Here is a 12,637-nt window from a genome sequence, read left to right as displayed (position 1 = left end):
TCTATCGGTCACCTAAAGTAACTTCCTAATGTTCTGTCTCCTTTCTTAATTTTCACTCTCTTGTACAGTATTTAGGAATTTTGGAGCATTGTTTATGTTCGTTACGAATTCTGTATTCTCTAAATAAATGTATAGTTAGGCATCCCTGCCCTCTTTTTTTCTATCTTTCAGGAGGTTTACATATTCAGTTTCTGTTCCACGGTTTCTGAAAATATTGTAAAGTCATCTGCAAAAGCTAAACAGTTAAGTTTGATGTTTAACTTTCTATATTCCAATTTGTTTTCTTGTTTTGTTTTTTCTTGATATCAAGTTTCCATTCTGTCATTACGTATTCCAAAATGCAATTGAAGAGGAAGAAATCATATTATTACGTCCGGCTCCTTGGCTGAATGGTCAGCGCAGTGCTTTTCGATTCAGAGGGCCCCGGGTTCGATTTCCGGCCGGGTCGGAGATTTTAACCTCAAATGGTTAATTCCTTTGGCTCGGGGACTAGGTCTTTTTGCTGTCCCCAACATCCCTGAAACTCACACACCACACAAAACACTATCCTCCACCACAATAACACGCAGTTACCTACACATGGCAGATGCCGCCCACCCTCATCGGAGGGTCTGCCTTATAAGGGCTGCACCCGGTTAGAGATAGCCACACGAAATTGTTATTTATTATTATTATTATTCCTGGCAGGTAGAATACAGCATACAGCTTCTCGGGGTTGTGCTACACAACATAGAACAGTAGGGAAGTATTCAATAACTGGGACGTAAGCAATCATTAGGTTCCTCTTCATAGAGTAATCGTATCCCAAGTGTGTGCGGCATAGAATTCATCCACGGTACTTCGTGGCCGTCGTAAGAGGCGATTTAGGACGGGTTCTTAACTTGAGAGTGTGGGATGGTGACCACAAGTTCCTTAGCTGATTCTGACCTTGCTTTCACTTGTGCCAACCTTCTCGCTTTCATCATTTTTACTCGACCTCCCGTGGTCCACTGCAATTTTCTTGCCACCCTGAGAGTATTTTGGTTTACGAGGCCTAGGGAGTCCTTCATATTCATATTTACGCCTTCAAAGCCCTTTCCTTTCTTCCTTCGAAGTCGGCTCTATGGCTAAATAATTAGCGTACTGGCCTTTGGTCGTAGGGGTCCCGGGTTCGATGCCCGGCACTGTCTGTAATTTTAACCGTCATTGGTTAATTCCGTTGACACGGAGCTGAGTGTATGTGTCGTCTTCATCATCATTTCATCCTCATCACGACGGGCACGTCGCCCATGGGCGTCAAAACAAAAGACCTGTACCTGGCGAGCCGAATATATTGTCGGACACTCCCGGTACTAGAAGCCATACGCCATTTCATTTCTTTCTTCGGAGGATCTTCTTCTTCTTCTTCTTATTATTATTATTATAGTTACTGAAATTAAAAACCGTCTTTATCAGCGCACATTAAACTGACTTAACTCACAACCGGCTTTCGGAATCTTAGTTCTATCGCAGTGAAAGTTGTCGACGAATGTATTCTTGTAACAGCTAAATTGACATGATCGATCATTCCTGTCCTTATAAGCACAACAGTCCTCTACGTTATAAAATCAAGACGGAACAGTTATGTGAATTTTAACATTTTAATTTTATTGAATCACTGATGATGGAACTAACAAGGGGCATTCCCTACTCGTCACCACCGATTTCGCTCAAATTTATAGAACATGCAGGGCTTGGCTAGAAATGAAATCACCCGAAGTGGGAACTCCAGCTGACCAAGCGTGTAGAAAATAAAAATAAAAATAAAAATGTTGACGCGGCGCTCGCACCGTATAAGCCACTTACGTTAGCGCGGACGCCGAGCAGTAGTTGGCGTAGCGGTGAGAGCTCAAACTGGTAATTGGTTTGTCCTGGGTTCGGCTCCTCGTGTGGAGACGGGTTTTTCTGTTAAATTTTATATTATTCATTTTCCAATTACGCAAAGAGGTGAATAATTAATTTTATTTATTTATACGCAAAAGGGTCCGCCTCTGTGGTGTAGTGGTTAGCGTGATTAGCTGCCACCCCCGGAGGCCCGGGTTCGATTCCGGGCTCTGCCACGAAATTTGAAAAGTGGTACGTGGGCTGGAACGGGGTCCACTCAGCCTCGGGAGGTCAACTGAGTAGAGGTGGGTTCGATTCCCACCTCAGCCATCCTGGAAGTGGTTTTCCGTGGTTTTCCACTTCTCCTCCAGGCGAATGCCGGGATGGTACCTAACTTAAGGCGACGGCCGCTTCCTTCCCTTTTCCTTGCCTATCCCTTCCGATCTTCCCATCCCTCCACAAGGCCCCTGTTCAGCATAGCAGGTGAGGCAGCCTGGGCGAGGTACTGTCATCCTCCCCAGCTGTACCCCCCGACCCAAAGTCTGGTGCTCCAGGACACTGCCCTTGAGGCGGTAGAGGAGGGATTCCTCGCTGAGTCCGAGGGAAAAGCCGAACCTGGAGGGTAAACAGATGATGATGATGATGATATACGCAAAAGGCGTAGAAAAGTTAAAAAGAAATGGGATTTCATTGTCATTGTCTACCTGCACCAAGAATCTATTGTTTATGTACAGCTGCCAGGAGCTACCTTCACTTGTCAGGTGAAAACGAATCTTACAGCGAAACGACTTTTCACGTTTATGGCACATTCCCCAAGGAGAGGAGATAGCCAATAAAGGAGAAAAAGAAGAATTTCTATTTGAACACGTTGGGGAAGTTCGTAACTCCAAATTTTCTACAATTGTGCTCTCGTTAAAAAAATGACGTCCTATATGCCTTTTGCATAAGCAAAACAAAATAAATGAATAATATAAAAATTCAGAAAAGTTTCTCCGCACGGCGAGTCGAACCCACGACCATCTAATTACTAGTCCAATCACCTATCGCTACGCCAACTACTGCTCGGAGTGCATACTAACGTAAGTGGCTTATACGGTGCGTGAGCCGCGTCAGCATTTTTACTTTTATTTTCTATACGCTTGGCCATCTGGAGTTCCCACTTTGGGTACTTTCATTTGTGGCCAAGCCGTGCATATTCTATAAATTTGAGCGAAATCGGTGGTGACGAGTAGGGAATGTCCCCTTGTAAGATTCCAAAAATCGATTATGAATTAAATAATTTTAATGTTTGGTGATATAGACTGTTTTTATTTTAGAAATTGCATGTTTAGGACGTTTTTATTTTATTATTTTTGATATTATTTTTCTGTTGGTAATTAAGACTGTTCTTTTTTAGAAATTGCATCAAGCCATCAACACCGGTTAGGACGTTTTTATTTTATTATTTATGATGTTATTATTCTGTTCGTAATTAAAATGTGAAAATGAGAAATCATGGAAAGTCATTTTCAGGACTGTAGAGAATGGGGTTTGAACCCACAATCTCCCGAATGTGAGCCCACAGCTACATGACCCAACCCTCTCTGTCAACTCTTTTTGTTGTTTTTTAGCGGTGACAAATATCGAGGACATCGGACCCTTCATTTTTTCTCTTCTGATTAGTGTTAAGTGGGGATGGTTTCCTGGTTAATATACATGAAGCTTGCTCTTTTTCACTAGACCATCCATAAAATTGTATGATTTATGGTAAATAATAATAATAATAATAATAATAATAATAATAATAATAATAATAATATTAATAGTAATAATAAGAAGAATCATCATCATCATCATCATCACAACAACCACCGCGCAATACACAGAACCACTGACGTTCATGCAATAAATGAGGGGTCCAGCTAACAGAAAAGGATCTCATAACCATCATCATCATCATCATCATCATCATCATCATCATAAAATAGAATGAATTAGATGTCTGAAATGTTTAGGGATCATTACGAAGGGTGACTAACCATAAAATAATAAAACGTTTCCATCAACCGAAGATATAGTCCGTCTTCATGTCTGTCTGTTAGATCATCAGCCCAGAGGCTGGTTCGATCCTCAAATAGCACCACCAAAGGTTATGTGGTTATAAGGAAACCGCAAAAACCAATGGCAGCACTAAAATGAGGCGTACTAGGCAAGACGAGGAGTGAGGTAGTTTGCCATTGCTTTCCTCACTGGGTCAGAAAGTGCTATTGCAGCACGACTGACCCTACGAGCAACACCTTTCATAACACTCAGATGCACTAGTCGTGTTCTGAATGTTATTACTGAGGACCACTCATACCCCAGCAGCTTCCATATTGTCACAGCCATGGATGAGACAGGGACTTCGGTGAAAGCTACACTTTACTCTGGCCTGTGCCAAGGGATGGATACAAAAGTACTGTATCCATCAAGAAATGGCATCATAGCGTCTTCATAGCGTAACTATTAGCACCAATAGCTGCCGTGCTAAAATACGTCAGCCTCGTATCGGTAGATTTACTAGCACGTAAACGAAATCCTGTCGGACAAAATTCCGGCATCTCGGCTTATCGGAAAACCGTGAAAGTATTTAGTGGGACGTAAAGCAAATAACGTTGAACCTACCAAGTTGGGTTCAGTAGACAAGCTCCTCAACCGTCTGAACCACTTAGCCCGGCCCCAGATAAGAGTAAGCGAATGTCTATTAGAGAAAAGTATGCCAAGCAACAAATAAGGATATTATTTATTTATTTATTTATTTATTTATTTATTTATTTATTTATTTATTTATTTATTTACCCTCCAGGGTCGGTTTTTCTCTCTGACTCAGAGAGGGATCCCACCTCTACCGCCTCAAGGTGGTGTCCTGGAGAGTGAGACATTTGGTCGGGGATGAAACAGGGAAGGAGGAACAGTACCTCGCCCAGACAGCCTCACCTGCTATGCTGAATAAGGGCCTTATGGGGGGATAGAGAGATTGAAAGGGATAGACAAGGAAGAGAGAAGGAAACGGCCATGGCCTTAAGTAAGCTACCATCGCAGTATTTGCATGGAGAAGAAGTAGGAAACCACGGAAAAACACTTCGAGGATTGCTGAGGTGGGAATCGAACCCCCCTCCACTCAATTAACATCGCGAGGCTGAGTGGACCCCGTTCCACTCCTTGTACCGCTTTTCAAATTTCGTGGCAGAGCTGGGAATCGAACCCGGGCCTCCCGAGCTGGCGGAAAATCACACTAACCACTAAACTACAGAGGCGGACCAGATAAAGATGTACTCGAAATAAACTTTCAGCATGTTAGGCCGTGTTCAGTACACACAGCATGTACCGAAGAGATGTTAAGTACAGAACAAAAATGGCCAACCGGGCACCAGTCGGATCCGAACTTCGGATTTAGCGTTGGATACTCTATCTAACTGAGCTGTGATGACCTAATACGTGGAGGTTTATTTCGAGTAAATTCTTATTTGTTGCTTATCATACATTTCTCCACTAGACATGGACTTGTAGTTTAGATCCTTTCCAACAGAACAACTATGACCTTGGCCGAGGTCTCCCTCAAACCACGTTGAGAAAACGAGAGGAACACAAGAGGGAGGTAAAGGAAGGGGAGAAGTTGCGGAAGACAGGTTGACTAAGGTTTTAAATAGAAAGAAATAGATTGCCAAGGGGTCTAGTCAGAGACAAAGTTAAGGAGAGGTATCTGTAAGGAATCGGTTTGAGTCACTGTAGGTAGAGCAACGGGGCGAAGCTGTGGAACAAGAAAGAGTGACAGAGGACGGGAGAGATAACAGGAAAGGAAAAGGTGGAAAAGGAAGGCGTAGAGTTAAGGATAGGAAGAGGGAGGAGGAACAGGATCATGAGATGAAAAAAGGAAGGGAAGGCTCTGCCGTAGTCGGAGACAAGGAGGGGAGGGAATGAAACTTGGTAGTAGCATTGAGGCTCTGCTCATGGTGGCTCTGTTGTTAGGGACATGGGAAAACTGTGTGGAGAGAACGGAACCAAGTAACGTACTATACGGGTTCGGCGATTTAAAGGTGATTTAGAGCTCTTGGAGTTTTTGAAATTCTGAGAAGCCACTCTATCAAATGCATTTTTGATCATTTCGAAGCTGTTTATTGTCTACGTAGCTATATTTTACTTGTTCGCCCCATTATTTTCCAAAATGTCCACTATTTGATATATTCTAACCAGTACGTATATAACTCACCTAGACAAATCGAACGACACCTCGTTCGCTGCGCATCTACGCTGAAGTTCAGAGCTATACTTATTTGATAGCCTCGTGGCACGGGGATTTTAGTATCTCAAGATGGAAGCACAACTACATCACCCGATGGCGTCTTACGATGGTCACCCCCTCTGTGTTTGGTGGCGGTAGAATAACACCCACGGCCTTCCCCCTGTCGTCAGAGGCGACTAAACGAGGCCCCAGGGGCTTTCAACCTGGGAGCGTGGCTTTTGCGACCCGGGGGCCCTTAGCTCAGTACTGGCATTGCTCCTACTTATTTGTGCCAGGCTCTTCTCTTCCACCAATCCTATCCGACATCCCTTGGTCAACTCTTGTTTTTTCCCTACCCCAACGTTATTATGTTGCGAGGCCTAGGGAGTCTCATTTTCACGTAATTTGTGGCCCTTGTCTTTCTTTGGCAGATATCTATCTTCATTTTTCGGAGTGTTGTACCCCTTCCATGTTTTCCCTCTGATTAGTGTCAGTAGACGATGGGTGCCCATTTGAACTTCATCTTAAAACTGTAATCACCAATATTACCACCTTAGCTGATTCCTGGCATTGCTTCTATCTACTTGTGCTAGCCTCCTCACTTTCATATATCCTGTCTGTCCTCCTTTGGTCCACTGTCTTCCTTTTACGACCCCGACGGCATTAGAGCATTCGATGCCTAGAGAGACTTTCGTTTTCACGCCACCTCGTTTTAAAATCAAGCTCTTATTGTTAAAAACATTCTTTTTTCACTTTAAAATAGGGTATTGAACATTGTTGTTAAAGTATTGTCGGGAAATTGTTTCGATTTGAAAAGTTTCACGTTTCCGTAACGCTCATCGACCCTGGCACAGTTCTAAAACTATGGACGTATTTTTCGTCAAAATAATAAGTTTTATAAATTCGACCACCTTTGCCATTAGCACCTGAACCCAGATTCAGCTTGGTGGTGGCATTGAGAAGCACAATGTTCAGTAGCCTTCGTACCAGTGGCGGCTAATAGTCTATTCAAATGGGTGTTCATCATTTCTCTATCCGACTCGTTGGCTGAATGGTCAGCTTACTGGCCTTAGGTTCAGAGGCTCCCGGGTTCGATTCCCGGCCGGGTTGCGGATTTTAACCTTCATTGGTTACTTCCAGTAGCTCGGGGGTTGGGTATTTGTGCTATCCCCAACATCCTTGCACCTCACACACCACGCATAACACTATTCTCCACCACAACAACACGCAGTTACCTACACATGGCAGATGCCGTCCACCCTCATCGGAGGGTCTGACTTGCAAGGGCTGCACGCGGATAGAAATAGCCACACGAAATTCTTCTTCTTCTTATTATTATTATTATTATTATCATTTCTCCCTTTCATACTCACGCTTGCTTGTTTCTCTCTCACTCCCTTTCATATACACGAATAGGCACATAAACAGAATAACAGGCTTACCCTTCCATCAGCCGTTGATCCTCTCCATCTCCCCATCTAACCGCTTGGGTCACATGGCGATGAATTTAGTCTATCCTACGGTCATTTTTGTTAACAAGTTTATCTATTTGAGAAAACGAAGGAAATTCGACGGAAAATGTTTCGAATCGTGAGACGCCTTTCACTTAACTGGCTTGGTTTAGCAAGTGCGAGTAGGGCACCTGACTGGGGGTGAGAGAGTGATTATAGTCTTCAAAAAGTGCTGTACCCTTTAGTTTGTGGTGCAGAAGTTCTTTCGGACCGTATGGAGGTTTCCTACACCACCCAGTGTAACTCGCAAAAGCTCATGCGCAGAACCTGTCCCGATTCATAGTCTTGTCTCAAAATGTCTTTTACGAGTGTCTTCCCTGCTAGACCACTTGCAGCATCCCGATATTGGAATCTCTTCGAGGAAACATGCCCGTGAGTGAGAGGTGACAGTAGCAGAGGGGAGAGCGTGCGCAAATCGAAAACAATGTTTACAAGATCCGAAATTTGTAATTTCTTGGATGTTCTTTGCTTTAAAATAAATGACATGCACGTTAATCAATTTGGGGGTGCATTTGCGAGTATGCAATTAGCCATGATCCATCACTGATTCATACGCATATATTGGATTTACATTGCTGCTTTCTCTAAAAATAAAACAAAATTCCCATGACTTAAGAATCGACCCTCGTATTTACTCACACCTAATATTATACAGTCCATGGTATAAGTCTCTACCGCCCTTTAACTTTCGCATTGAACTGATCGCTACGATTTGAGTTCTGCTGTGACGAATTTTGGTTTGAAAGACAATAGCAGCTAACCTTGTGGCATTGTTAAAGTTGATGCGTATTGCATTCACCATTATGAAGAGACCAGGTCACTCTGTATCATTCGTGAATTCCTTAATTATCATTTTATTGAGGGGATAGGTGAACGTGGTAATAGTGAGTGGCCTCTAATGTCACCGGAACTTTGACCTTGCGATTCTGCCGTGTTGAGTAAACCGAAGCACAGCGTGTTTGCTACCAGACCGACAGAGACCTGTCATATTTGGAGATACTGATTGATACAGAGTTCGGAAAAAAAAAAAGAACATTTGGCGTTTACTTTCAACTGTGCGATAAATTAAGTAAATCTGTGGTCAAACGTTGATTAGTAATGCACTGATCCTAATGGTGATATTTTGAGCAAACTGACTAGCCATACTGAAAGTCCACAGCCTGTTTCCAGTCATTCGATCCGGTCAGGAATGGAATGGATGAAGCGCCATCTAACGGCGAGGATAGGAATTGTGCCGGCAGCTGAAGCCTGTCACACTCCTCTGGGGCAATGATTAATGAATGACGAATGAAATGAAACGATATTGGAGAGTGTTTCTGGAATGAAAGATCACAGGGAAAATCGGAGTACCCGGAGGAAAACCTGTCCCGCCTCCGCTTTGTCCAGCACAAATCTCACATGAGGTGACCGGGATTTGAATCACGGAACCCAGCGGTGAGAGGCTGGCGCGCTGCCGCCTGAGCAACGGAGGCTTCTTGACTAGCCATATCAATGTTTGTAAATTGTATTTCTAATTTAGATTACAACACAATACAAAATTGTATTTTCAGATTTGCAAGCTATACCGTAACGTACATTATTTCGGTCAGCAAGATATAGGCTAAAGAACAGCGGATATAAATATGTCAAAGGGCTATCCCTCAATACCATTTCTAAAAAGAATGGAACATTTTTATTATTTCTGTTCTTGACATTTAGAAACTCTCATGACCTAGTTAGTCCTTATTGTCTGCACCGCTGGTCGTAAATCGTCTGTGGCGAACAAATGCACCACCGTACATAAATCAATTATCCTGCAAGCAAACCCCAGCAGATTAAGTTTATATATTAAATTCGACGGTCTCTACTGCTGTATGACGGCAGTGCGATTACAAACATGTGTGTCTCATGTTGTTTAAAATTCCACTGAAGTTTTATTGTTTAAATATAAATCTCTGCTTCAGCTGGAATATCAGCGAGTTAAGCGATTACATTCTAAAAAGAGACGTAAAATATTTAATGTGATTCCATATGTTGAACTCTCGATATATAGTACTTTTGTTTGTGAGATGTAGCGTTTACAGTGCACTGTGTCTTCTGGTGTGGGTTAGAATAAATTTGTTACTTTCATTGGCCTGTCTCAGTGTCATCCCTGCCTTTGACAATATGAAAGTGACTGAGGTATGAGGGATGTTAGTAATACCATTCCCTCTGCAGCCAGTCCCTGTTATGAATGGTAGGCCTATGAAAATTTCATTCAGAGGTTTGGTTGGCAGACTGATACGTAATAACAACTTTTGGCTCGGTGAAGAAAATAACGGGAAACTACCTAACTCCCCATTTCTCTACTATGCCTCTTCAGTGACACCTAGGCTATCTATGACAGCTGTTGGCAGAACTGTGGAGGATAAAACCAGCCTTCGGCCTGAATACCCGACATGCACAATGGGGTCTAAAACGTTCGGTGAATTACATCATAACTGAAAGAGAACGGAAGTTACAAACAAAATACCTTTACTCACTTTCAAAGTTCTCTGCATTGGCCACAATATAGTTTTCGCAACGTGTGTACTGTACAGCTGGCAGAGAAGGCGACTTTTGGAATCAAGCAAAGCACTGACTTCTTTGGATGTCCGGTACGTCAGCTCCATGTGTGTCTTTCAGGATTCCCTTGAGGCGGTCAAGCAGAAAAGAAAACTGCAAGTGCCAGACCTGGGAAGTGTGGTAGATGGTCAAGACGTGGCTCATCAAGAGTTATCTGTCCATCCTGAAAGTGCTTTAACCGGTCGTGAACGTATTTCGTACACTGCTGCGTAAACTTGCCGTTTTTCCCATTTGTAAGAAAATTTTATGACTGTGAGTTGCCCCATTGAACTATGACACGGCCAACTCCTTGGCTGAATAGAGAGCGTTGAAGCCTTCGGTGCAGAGGGTCCTGTGTTCGATTCCCGGCCGGGTCTGGTTAATTCTTGTGCCAGGGGACTAGGTGTTTGTGTTTGTCCCAAATCTCTCCTATTCATATTCAGAAACACACAACACTACCAACCACCAGAGAACCACGCAAAAGTGAGTACATCCCTCCACGTAGGGGTATTGTCAGAAAGGGCATCCAGCCGTAAAACAGGTCCAAGGCCACGTGTGAGACACAGTTGGCACCCGCGACCCCACAGGTGTGGGAAAAGCAGTAGAACAAGGACACTACGGCAAGAGTCTTTATACGCACTACGTTCGACTGGCCGCAGCAGACTAATCTGCTTCACCTCCGTGTGTTCAACGCTACGTGGCGCTTCTAAAGATGTCTTCTTAATGACGTGCGCATGCACACAGTGTTGCCACACGTTGCCATTGTGATATCAGTCTATTCACCGTAGTTTTTAGATAAACTTTGTATTATTTTCTTCAAATGCAATTTCCAAATGGAAGGACGAATTTCCTAACAATTTTTATTTATTGTACGTTCTCAAAGTTTGTTTTCAGAACCCCAGTGGCTAACTACTAAATAAGGGCTTGCGTAGAAATTGGCCTGGGTCTCAAAACCACCCAAATATATTGACTCCTATAAGCCAGTAACGAGCTTAAGTGTATCTGAGCTTGTTTGAAACGTATCTGAGCCTTCCGAGCTCATTAAGCCACACTCACTGGACGGAAGGGCGAAGTGAGCCACACACCAAAATGATTTTTGTCAAGGCTCAAGCATAGGTCGTAGCCCAAACTCAAACACTATCCATTCGGTACGTTCTACTGCCAGGTCTTTTATATCATTCTATTTTTTCCGAATTTCAATCGGTTCCTCTCTACTGCTCGCCTCTAAATCTTCCTAGGACCTTCCTCGCTTCCTCTTTCCTTTTGGATTCCATTCTAGTACCGACTTTTCAACTGCTCAGTCCTGTTTCCTTAAGGGGGCTCATACACCGCTTAATTAGAAAATTATCTATTTTTTGTTTGTGGTCTCATCTGAAAGACGTTTTCTTTCTGAACACATATTTGAAGTTTTATTCAAAAACATTCATATTTCGCTGAGTTATCGCAGTTTTAATATTACTATGTGCTGTTCTGTCAGCTGAGTGGTCGTGTCATGAAAAGCAGATATATTTTTCAGTAATTTTTTCAGTGCATCCTTTTAATCTTATTGGACTAACAATGGCTGCTGTGTTCTGGTAACCACGGAGATGTTCTTTTAACCATGGAATAGAAGGTTGCTTTGTTAATTACTCCTCGGCGAATGGGTATTGTTTGTTTTAGAGATGGGCACTATCGACTGAAAACCACTATCGACTATTCGGGCGATAGTCCCATCGAACTATCGACTGAACAGTCGAATGTTTTCAGTCGAACAAAAGTATTCATTACTTCCTGTTGAGAAGACTGAACAGTCGAATGATTTCAGTCGAATGAAAGTATTCATATCACGCAAGTAGTCATTTCATGAAAAACATTCGAATGTTTCCAGTCGAAACTCTCCGTATCAAAAGTGGAGAGTCGTACTTTTACGAATTCGACTCAATTGAACGCAATTTACCAATAATTAGAAATCACTTGTATAGACACCCATTAGAAAAAAAATGTTATATTGAGTGACTTACAAATTTATTCAAAGGGACCCACGTTCGCAGCCGAGAAGTCCACTCCGCTCCACATTAGGAATAAGAAGCGGATACCAGTTTTCCATGGGGGTTTCTACATTCACTCCTGGAAAATGCCACAATAGTACTGTACCTTGGACGCATACCCCAATCCCGGATTATATAATCACACTATCGAGGAATTCACAGTTGCGCAGATCAAAATCCGATTTACGCACTCGTCCGTACACGGGGCTAACAAGTAGAGAGATGCCCTTAATACGAACCAACATCATACGAATGGCCTTTCTTGGTGCTAAATGGATAGTGAAACGTAGAAAGACGACAATGAGGCTCTATTCCTGAACAATGCTAACAATAATAATATATAAAACTTGTTACTGTAGTACACAATCAAGATATATATGAGAATAGCCAAACACATTATCGTACTACTGTATTTTCTAGATTATTATTATAGTTATGCCTTATAAATGAATAAC

The sequence above is a fragment of the Anabrus simplex genome, chromosome 4, assembly GCF_040414725.1.
Source record: "Anabrus simplex isolate iqAnaSimp1 chromosome 4, ASM4041472v1, whole genome shotgun sequence".
NCBI classification, from domain to species: Eukaryota; Metazoa; Arthropoda; class Insecta; order Orthoptera; family Tettigoniidae; genus Anabrus; species Anabrus simplex.
The sequence above is the reverse complement of the archived record's forward strand: the minus strand, read 5'-3'. Positions refer to the sequence as shown.